This window comes from Triticum urartu, chromosome 4A (genome assembly GCF_056163025.1).
Source record: "Triticum urartu cultivar PI428250 chromosome 4A, HENAU_Tu73, whole genome shotgun sequence".
Classification (NCBI taxonomy): domain Eukaryota; kingdom Viridiplantae; phylum Streptophyta; class Magnoliopsida; order Poales; family Poaceae; genus Triticum; species Triticum urartu.
Genome location: NC_141876.1, coordinates 147,925,731 through 147,935,712, shown reverse-complemented (window position 1 = coordinate 147,935,712; position 9,982 = coordinate 147,925,731).

Sequence of the window (9,982 nt, the reverse complement as noted above, 5' to 3'; positions counted from 1 at the left end):
AATAACAACTTTATTATTGCCTCTAGGGCATATTTCCTTCAGTCTCCCACTTGCACTAGAGTCAATAATCTAGATTACATCGTGATGATTCTAACACCCATTGAGTCTTGGTGCTGATCAGGTTTTGCTCGTGAGAGAGGCTTGGTCAACGGATCTGCAATATTCAGATCCGTATGTATCTTGCAAATTGCTATGTCTCCCTCCTTGACTTGATCGTGGATGGAATTGAAGCGTCTCATGATGTGCTTGGTTCTCTTGTGAAATCTGGATTCCTTTGCCAAGGCAATTGCACCAGTATTGTCACAAAAGATTTTCATTGGACCCGATGCACTAGGTATGACACCTAGATCAGATATGAACTCCTTCATCCAGACTCCTTCATTTGCTACTTCCGGAGCAGCTATGTATTCCGCTTCACATGTAGATCCCACCATGACGCTCTGCTTGGAACCGCACCAACTAACAGCTCCACCATTTAATAAAAATATGTATCCGGTTTGTGACTTAGAGTCATCCGGATTAGTGTCAAAGCTTGCATCGACGTAACCATTTACGACGAGCTCTTTGTCTCCTCCATAAACGAGAAACATATCCTTAGTCCTTTTCAAGTATTTCAGGATGTTCTTGACCGCTGCCCAGTGATCCACTCCTAGATTACTTTGGTACCTCCCTGCTAAACTAATGGCAAGGCACACATCAGGTTTGGTACACAACACTGCATACATGATAGAGCCTATGGCTGAAGCATAGGGAACACCTTTCATTTTCTCTCTATCTTCTACAGTGGTCGGGCATTGAGTCTGACTCTACTTCACACCTTGTAACACAGGCAAGAACCCTTTCTTTGCTTGATCCATTTTGAACTTCTTCAAAACTTTATCAAGGTATGTGCTTTGTGAAAGTCCAATTAAGCGTCTTGATCTATCTCTATAGATCTTGATGCACAATATATAAGAAGCTTCACCGAGGTCTTTCATTGAAAAATTCTTATTCAAGTATCCTTTTATGCTATTCAAAAATTCAGTATCATTTCCGATCAACAATATGTCGTCTACATATAATATCAGAAATGCTACAGAGCTCCCACTCACTTTCTTGTAAATACATGCTTCTCCAAAAGTCTGTATAAAACCATATGCTATGATCACACTATCAAACCGTATATTCCAACTCCAAGAGGCTTGCACCAGTCCATAAATGGATCGCTGGAGCTTGCACACTTTGGTAGCACCTTTTGGATCGACAAAACCTTCTGGTTGCATCATATACAACTCTTCTTTAAGATATCCATTAAGGAATGCAGTTTTGACATCCATTTGCCAAATTTCATAATCATAAAATGCGCCAATTGCTAACATGATTCGGACGGACTTAAGCATCGCTACGGGTGAGAAGGTCTCATCGTAGTCAACTCCTTGAACTTGTCGAAAACCTTTTGCAACAAGTCGAGCTTTGTAGACAGTAACATTACCTTCATCGTCAGTCTTCTTATTGAATATCCATTTATTCTCTATGGCATGCCGATCATCGGGCAAGTCAACCAAAGTCCACATTTTGTTCTCATACATGGATCCCATCTCAGATTTCATGGCCTCAAGACATTTTGCGGAATCTAGGCTCATCATCGCTTCCTCATAGTTCGTAGGTTCGTCATGGTCAAGTAACATGACCTCCAGAATAGGATTACCGTACCACTCTGGTGCGGATCTTACTCTAGTTGACCTACGAGGTTCGGTAGTAACTTGATCAGAAGTTTCATGATCATCATCATTAGCTTCCTCACTTACTGGTGTAGGAATCACTGGAACTGATTTCAGTGATGAACTACTTTCCAATAAGGGAGCAGGTATAATTACCTCATCAAGTTCTACTTTCCTCCCACTCACTTCTTTGGAGAGAAACTCCTTCTCTAGAAAGGATCCATTCTTAGCAACAAATATCTTGCCTTCGGATCTGTGATAGAAGTTGTACCCAACAGTTTCCTTTGGGTATCCTATGAAGACACATTTCTCCGATTTGGGTTCGAGCTTATCAGGTTGAAGCTTTTTCACATAGGCATCGCAACACCAAACTTTAAGAAACGACAACTTGGGTTTCTTGCCAAACCACAGTTCATAAGGTGTCGTCTCAACGGATTTTGATGGTGCCCTATTTAACATGAATGCAGCAGTCTCTAAAGCATAACCCCAAAACGATAGTGGTAAATCAGTGAGAGACATCATAGATTGCACCATATCTAATAAAGTGCGGTTATGATGTTTGGACACACCATTACGCTGTGGTGTTCCAGGTGGCATGAGTTGCGAAACTATTCTTCATTGTTTCAAATGAAAACCAAACTCATAACTCAAATATTCGCCTCCATGATCAGACCATAGAAACTTAATTTTCTTGTTACGATGATTTTCCACTTCACTCTGAAATTCTTTGAACTTTTCAAATGTTTCAGACTTATGTTTCATTAAGTAGATATACCCATATCTGCTCAAATCATATGTGAAGGTAAGAAAATAACGATACCCGCCGCAAGCATCAACACTTATTGGACCGCATACAACAGTATGTATTATTTCCAACAAGTCTGTTGCTTGCTCCTTTGTTCCGGAGAATGGAGTCTTAGTCATCTTGCCCATGAGGCATGGTTCGCAAGCATCAAGTGATTCACAATCAAGTGATTCCAAAAGCCCATCGGCATGGAGTTTCTTCATGCGTTTTACACCAATATGACCTAAACGGCAGTGCCACAAATAAGTTGCACTATCATTATTAAAATTATATCTTTTGGCTTCAATACTATGAATATGTGTATCACTACTATCAAGATTTAGTAAAAACAGACCACTCATCAAGGGTGCATAACCATAAAAGATATTATTCATATAAATAGAACAACCATTATTCTCTCATTTAAATGAATACCTGTCTCGCATCAAACAAGATCCAGATATAATGTTCATGCTCAACATTGGCACCAAATAACAATTATTTAGGTCTAATACTAATCCCGAAGGTAGATGTAGAGGTAGTGTGCCGACAGCGATCACATCGACTTTGGAACCATTTCCCACCCGCATCATCACCTCGTCCTTAACCAATCTTCGCTTAATCCATAGCCCCTGTTTCGAGTTGCAAATGTTAGCAACTGAGCCAGTATCAAATACCCAGGCGCTCCTATGAGCATTAGTAAGGTACACATCAATAACATGTATATCAAATATACCTTTCACTTTTCCAACCTTCTTCTCCACCAAATACTTGGGGCAGTTCCGCTTCCAGTGACCAGTCCCTTTGCAGCAGAAGCACTCAGTCTCAGGCTTAGGTCCATACTTGGGCTTCTTCACTTGAGCAGCAACTTGCTTGCTGTTCTTCTTGAAGTACCCCTTCTTCCCTTTACCCTTTTTCTTGAAACTGGTGGTCTTGTTCACCATCAACACTTGATGCTCTTTCTTGATTTCTACCTCCGCAGCCTTTAGCATTGCGAAGAGCTCGGGAATCGTCTTATCCATCCCTTGCATATTATAGTTCATCACGAAGCTCTTGTAGCTTGGTGGCAGTGATTGAAGAACTCTGTCAATGACACTATCCTCTGGAAGATTAACTCCCAGCTGAGTCAAGTGGTTGTGGTACCCAGACATTCTGAGTATATGTTCACCGACAGAACTATTCTCCTCCATTTTGCAGCTGTAGAACTTATTGGAGATTTCATATCTCTCAATCCGGGCATTTGATTGAAATATTAACTTAAACTCCTGGAACATCTCATATTCTCCATGACATTCAAAATGTCGTTGAAGTCCCGGTTCTAAGTCGTAAAGCATGGCACACTGAACTATCGAGTAGTCATCAGCTTTGCTCTGCCAGGTGTTCACAACATCTGGCATTGCTCCTGCAGCGGGTTTGTCACCTAGCGGTGCTTCCAGGACGTAATTCTTCTCTCCAACAATGAGGATAATCCTCAAGTTACGGACCAAGTCCGTGTAGTTGCTACCATCATCTTTCAACTTAGCTTTCTCTAGGAACGCATTAAAATTCAGCGGAACAACAGCACGGGCCATCTATATACAACAACATAGACATGCTAAATACTATTAGGTACTAAGTTCATGATAATTAAAGTTCAATTAATCAAATTACTTAAGAACTCCCACTCAGATAGACATCCCTCTAATCATCTGAATGATTACGTGATCCATATCAACTAAAACCATGTCCGATCATCACGTGAGATGGAGTAGTTTTCAATGGTGAACATCACTATGTTAATCATATCTACTATATGATTCACGCTCAACCTTTCGGTCTTAGTGTTCTGAGGCCATATCTGCATATGCTAGGATCGTCAAGTTTAACCTGAGTATTCCGCATGTGCAAAATTGGCTTGCACCCGTTGTATGTGAACGTAGAGCTTGTCACACCCGATCATCACGTGGTGTCTCGGCACGACGAACTATAGCAATGGTGCATACTCAGGGAGAACACTTGTACCTTGAAATTTAGTGAGAGATCATCTTATAATGCTACGGTCGATCTAAGCAAAATAAGATGCATAAAATATAAACATCACATGCAATCAATATAAGTGATATGATATGGCCATCATCATCTTGTGCCTTTGATCTCCATCTCCAAAGCACCATCATGATCACCATCGTCACCGGCTTGACACCTTGATCTCCATCGAAGCATCATTGTCATCTCGCCAACTGTTGCTTCTATGACTATCGCTACTGCTTAGTGATAAAGTAAAGCAATTACATGGCGATTGCATTTCATACAATAAAGCGACAACCATATGGCTCCTGCCAGTTGTCGATAACTCTGTTACAAAACATGATCATCTCATACAATAAAATTTAGCATCATGTCTTGACCATATCACATCACAACATGCCCTGCAAAAACAAGTTAGACGTCCTCTACTTTGTTGTTGCAAGTTTTACGTGGCTGCTACGAGCTGAGCAAGAACCGTTCTTACCTACGCATCAAAAACCACAACGCGGTATAGTGATTGCTTTTTGATCTTCAGAAAGAACCATGTTCATTGAATCCGATTCAACTAAAGTTGGAGAAACTGACACCCACTAGCCACCTTTGTGCGAAGCACGTCGGTAGAACCAGTCTCGCGTAAGCATACGCGTAATGTCGGTCTGAGCCGCTTCATCCAACAATACCGCTGAATAAGGAATCAACTAGTGATGGCAAGCAATATGTATATACCCACGCCCACAACTCCTTTGTGTTCTACTCGTGCATATAACATCTACTCATGGACCTGGCTCTGATACCACTGATCGAGAACGCAGTAATTTCAAAAAATTTCTACGCACACGCAAGATCTATCATGGTGATGCATAGCAACGAGAGGGGAAGAGTGTTGTCCACGTACCCTCGTAGACCGTAAGCGAAAGCGTTATGACAACGCGGTTGATGTAGTCGAACGTCTTCACGATCTGAGCGGTCCTAGCACCGAAGGTACGACACCTCCGAGATCTGCACACGTTCAGCTTGGTGACGTCCCACGAACTCTAGATCTAGCTGAGTGTTGAGGGAGAGTTTCGTCAGCACAACGGCATGATGACGATGATGATGAAGCTACCGGAACAGGGCTTCACCTAAGCACTGCAACGATATGACTGACGTGGATTATGGTGGAGGGGGAAACCGCACACGGCTAAACAATGTCAACTTGTGTGTCTATGGGGTTCCCCCTCCCCACGTATATAAAGGAGGGAGGGAGGAAGAGGCCGGCCTAGGAGGAGGTGCGCACCAAGGGGGCCAATCCTACTCCAAGTAGGATTGCCCCCCCCCTTCCTATTCCTACTAGGAGAAGGAGGAAAGAGGAGGAGGGGAGAAGGAAAGAGGGGGGCGATCCCCCAAACCCTAAACCAATTCGGTTTGGGCCTAGGGGGCGCCCCACACCTTGCTTGCTGCCCTCTTTCTCCACTAGGGACCAATAAGGCCCATAGACTCCCCGGGGAGTTCTGGTAACCTCCCGGTACTCCGAAAAATACCCGATACACTTTGGAACCCTTCCGGTGTCCGAATATAACCTTCCAATATATCAATCTTTATGTCTTGACCATTTCGAGACTCCTCGTCATGTCCGTGATCACATCCGGGACTCCGAACTACCTTTGGTACATCAAAACACATAAACTCATAATACCGATCATCACTGAACGTTAAGCGTGCGGACCCTACGGGTTCGAGAACTATGTAGACATAACCGAGACTCATCTCTAGTCAATAACCAATAGAGGAACCTGGATGCTCATATTGGTTCCTACATATTCTATGAAGATCTTTATCGGTCAAACCGCATAACAACATATGTTGTTCCCATTGTCATCGGTATGTTACTTGCCCGAGATTCGATCATCGGTATCTCGATACCTAGTTCAATCTCGTTACCGGCAAGTCTATTTACTCATTCTGTAGTGCATCATCCCGTAACTAACTCATTAGTAACATTGCTTGCAAGGCTTATAGAGATGTGCATTACCGAGAGGGCCCAGAGATACCTCTTCGATACACGGAGTGACAAATCCTAATCTCGATCTATGCCAACTCAAGAAACACCATCGGAGACACCTATAGAGCAACTTTATAGTCACCCAGCAGACTAAGGCATAGCCTAGTGGTTGGAAGGGGCTGATGCCTTCCCACCCACCCAGGTTCAAGGCATGGTACTTGCAATTTGGGGTTGTTGCACCAACTATACTGTAGGGGGTTCCCTTACAGTCTTTCTGTCAAAAAAAAACTTTATAGTCACCCAGTTACGTTATGAAGTTTGATAGCACATGATATGTCTCCATCATATCTACTTTTCCAAACAATTTTGACCTTGTTTTGGACTCTAACTTGCATGATTTGAATGGAACTAACCCGGACTGACGCTGTTTTTAGCAGAATTGCCATGGTGTTATTTTTGTGCAGAAATAAAAGTTCTCGGAATGACCTGAAACTTCACGGAGAATATTTTTGGAATGTATAAAAAATACTGGCGAAAGAATCAACGTTAGGGGGGCCACACCCTGTCCACGAGGGTGGGGGCGCCCACCCCCCTGGGGGGCGCCCCCCTGTCTCATGGGCCCTCTGATGCTCCGCCGACCTCAACTCCAACTCTATATATTCACGTTCGGGGAGAAATAAATCAGGGAGAAGGATTCATCGCGTTTTATGATACGGAGCCGCCGCCAAGCCCTAATCTCTCCCGGGAGGGCAGATCTGGAGTCCGTTCGGGGCTCCTGAGAGGGGAATCCATCGCCGTCGTCATCATCAACCTTCCTCCATCACCAATTTCATGATGCTCACCGCCGTGCGTGAGTAATTCCATCGTAGGCTTGCTGGACGGTGATGGGTTGGATGCGATTTATCATGTAATTGAGTTAGTTTTGTTAGGGTTTGATCCCTAGTATCCATTATGTTCTGACATTGATGATGCTATGACTTTGCTATGCTTAATGCTTGTCACTAGGGCCTGAGTGCCATGATTTCAGATCTGAACATATTATGTTTTCATGAATATATGTGAGTTCTTGATCCTATTTTGCAAGTCAATAGTCACCTACTATGTGTTATGATCTGTTAACCCCGGAGTGACAATAATCGGGACAATTACCGGTGATGACTATAGTTTGAGGAGTTCATGTATTCACCAAGTGTCAATGCTTTGGTCCGGTACTCTATTAAAAGGAGGCCTTAATATCCCTTAGTTTCCAATAGGACCCCGCTGCCACGGGAGGGTAGGACAAAAGATTTCATGCAAGTTCTTTTCCATAAGCATGTATGACTATATTTGGAATACATGCCTAAATTACATTGATGAACTGGAGCTAGTTCTGTGTCACCCTATGTTATAACTGTTGCATGAGGAATCGCATCAAACATAATTATCCATCACTGATCCATTGCCTACGAACTTTTCACATATTGTTCGTTGCTTATTTACTTTTTCGTTCCCACTATTACAATCACTACAAAACCGATATTGTTATTTTTGCCACCGTTACCGTTACTTCCATATTAATTTGTTATTAAATACATTGATGCAGATATTAAGTCTTTCAGGTGCGTTTGAATTGACAACTCAACTGTTAATACTTGAGAATATTCTTTGGCTCCCCCTGTGTCGAATCAATAAATTTGGGTTGAATACTCTACCCTCAAAAACTGTTGCGATCCCCTATACTTGTGGGTTATCAAGACTATTTTCTGGTGCCGTTGCCGGGGGCATAGCACTTTTCTTTGAGTCACTTGGGATTTATATCTGTTGATCACTATGAAGAACTTGAAAGATGAAAGAACCAAGATTTATCCATCAACTACGAGGGGAGGTAAGGAACTGCCATCTAGCTCTGCACTTGATTCACCTTCTGTTATGAGTAAACTTGCGACACTGCTCCTGCTATTCATTCTGATATGTCGCATGTTATTGATGATGCCACTTCTGCTTTGCATGATGCTTAAGATGAAACTACTTCTATGCTTGATAATATTGTGCCACTAGGTGAATTTCTTGATGAACAACTTGCTTGGGTTAGAGAGAATGAAATTATTGAAACTGATGATATTGATGAAAGTGATGATGAAGATTCTCCCCTAGATATGAATTGCCTGATGTACCTGAGGGTTATGTTATGGATGAAGAAACTGCTAGAGACTTTTTAGCTTGCAATGATAGATATGATCTTAAGAAACTATTAGCTAAGCTGAAAGAAAAATCCTTGAATGCTAGAATGAAACATGACCCTGCTTTTTCTACTTCACCTATCTGTATTTCTGATAAGGATTATGATTTCTCTATCGATCCTGAGTTAATTACTTTGGTTGAATCTGATCCTTTTTATGGCTATGAATCTGAAACTGTTGTGGCACATCTTGCTAAAGTAAATGATATATCCACCCTATTCACTAATGAGGAAAAAATTCGTTACTACTATATCCTTAAGTTATTTCCGTTCTCATTAAAGGGTGATGCTAAAACATGGTTTAATTCTCTTGATCCTGGTTGTGTGCGTAGTCCCCAGGATATGATTTATTACTTCTCTGCTAAATATTTCCCCGCTCATAAGAAACAAGCTGCCTTAAGGGGAATATATAATTTTGTGCAAATTGAAGAAGAGAGTCTCCCACAAGCTTGGGGGAGGCTTCTTTGATTACTTAATGCTTTGCCTGATCATCCTCTCAAGAAAAATGAAATACTTGATATCTTTTATAATGGACTAACCGATGCTTCCAGAGACCACTTGGATAGTTGTGTTGGTTGTGTTTTTAGGGAAAGAACTGTTGATCAAGCTGAATTGCTATTGAATAATATGTTGAGTAATGAAAACGATTGAACGCTTCCTGAACCAACTCCCAAGCCAACTCCGAAGAAAAGGGGTATTCTATTTCTCAGTCCTGAAGATATGTAAGAGGCAAAGAAATCTATGAAAATAAAAGGTATTAAAGCTGAAGATGTTATGAATTTACCACCTATTGAAGAAATACATGGTCTTGATAACCCGACACAGGTAGTAAAGGTAAATTCTCTCTATAGATTTGATAAGGGTGAAATCCCATCTACTAAGTTTGCTAGCCAATGCTTGGATGAGTTTGATAATTTTATGGTTAAACAAGAAGACTTCAATGCTTATGTTGGTAGACAATTGAAACGCAATGCTTATATGATTGAATACTTGAGTGATTATATGTCTAGAGTTAAAGGTGAACTTAAACTTATTAGTAAACATGCTTCTATGGTTACCACTCAAGTAGAACAAGTACTTAAAGCTCAGAATGGTTTGCTCAATGAACTAAATAATAAGAAAAATGATAATGCTATTAGAGTTGTAACTAGAGGGGGTAAAATGACTCAGGAACCTTTATATCCTGAGGGCCACCCTAAGAGAATTGAGCAAGATTCTCAGAGAATTATTGTTGATGCACCTAGTTCTTCTAAAAAGAAGAAAAAGAAAAATGATAGGACTTTGCATGCTTC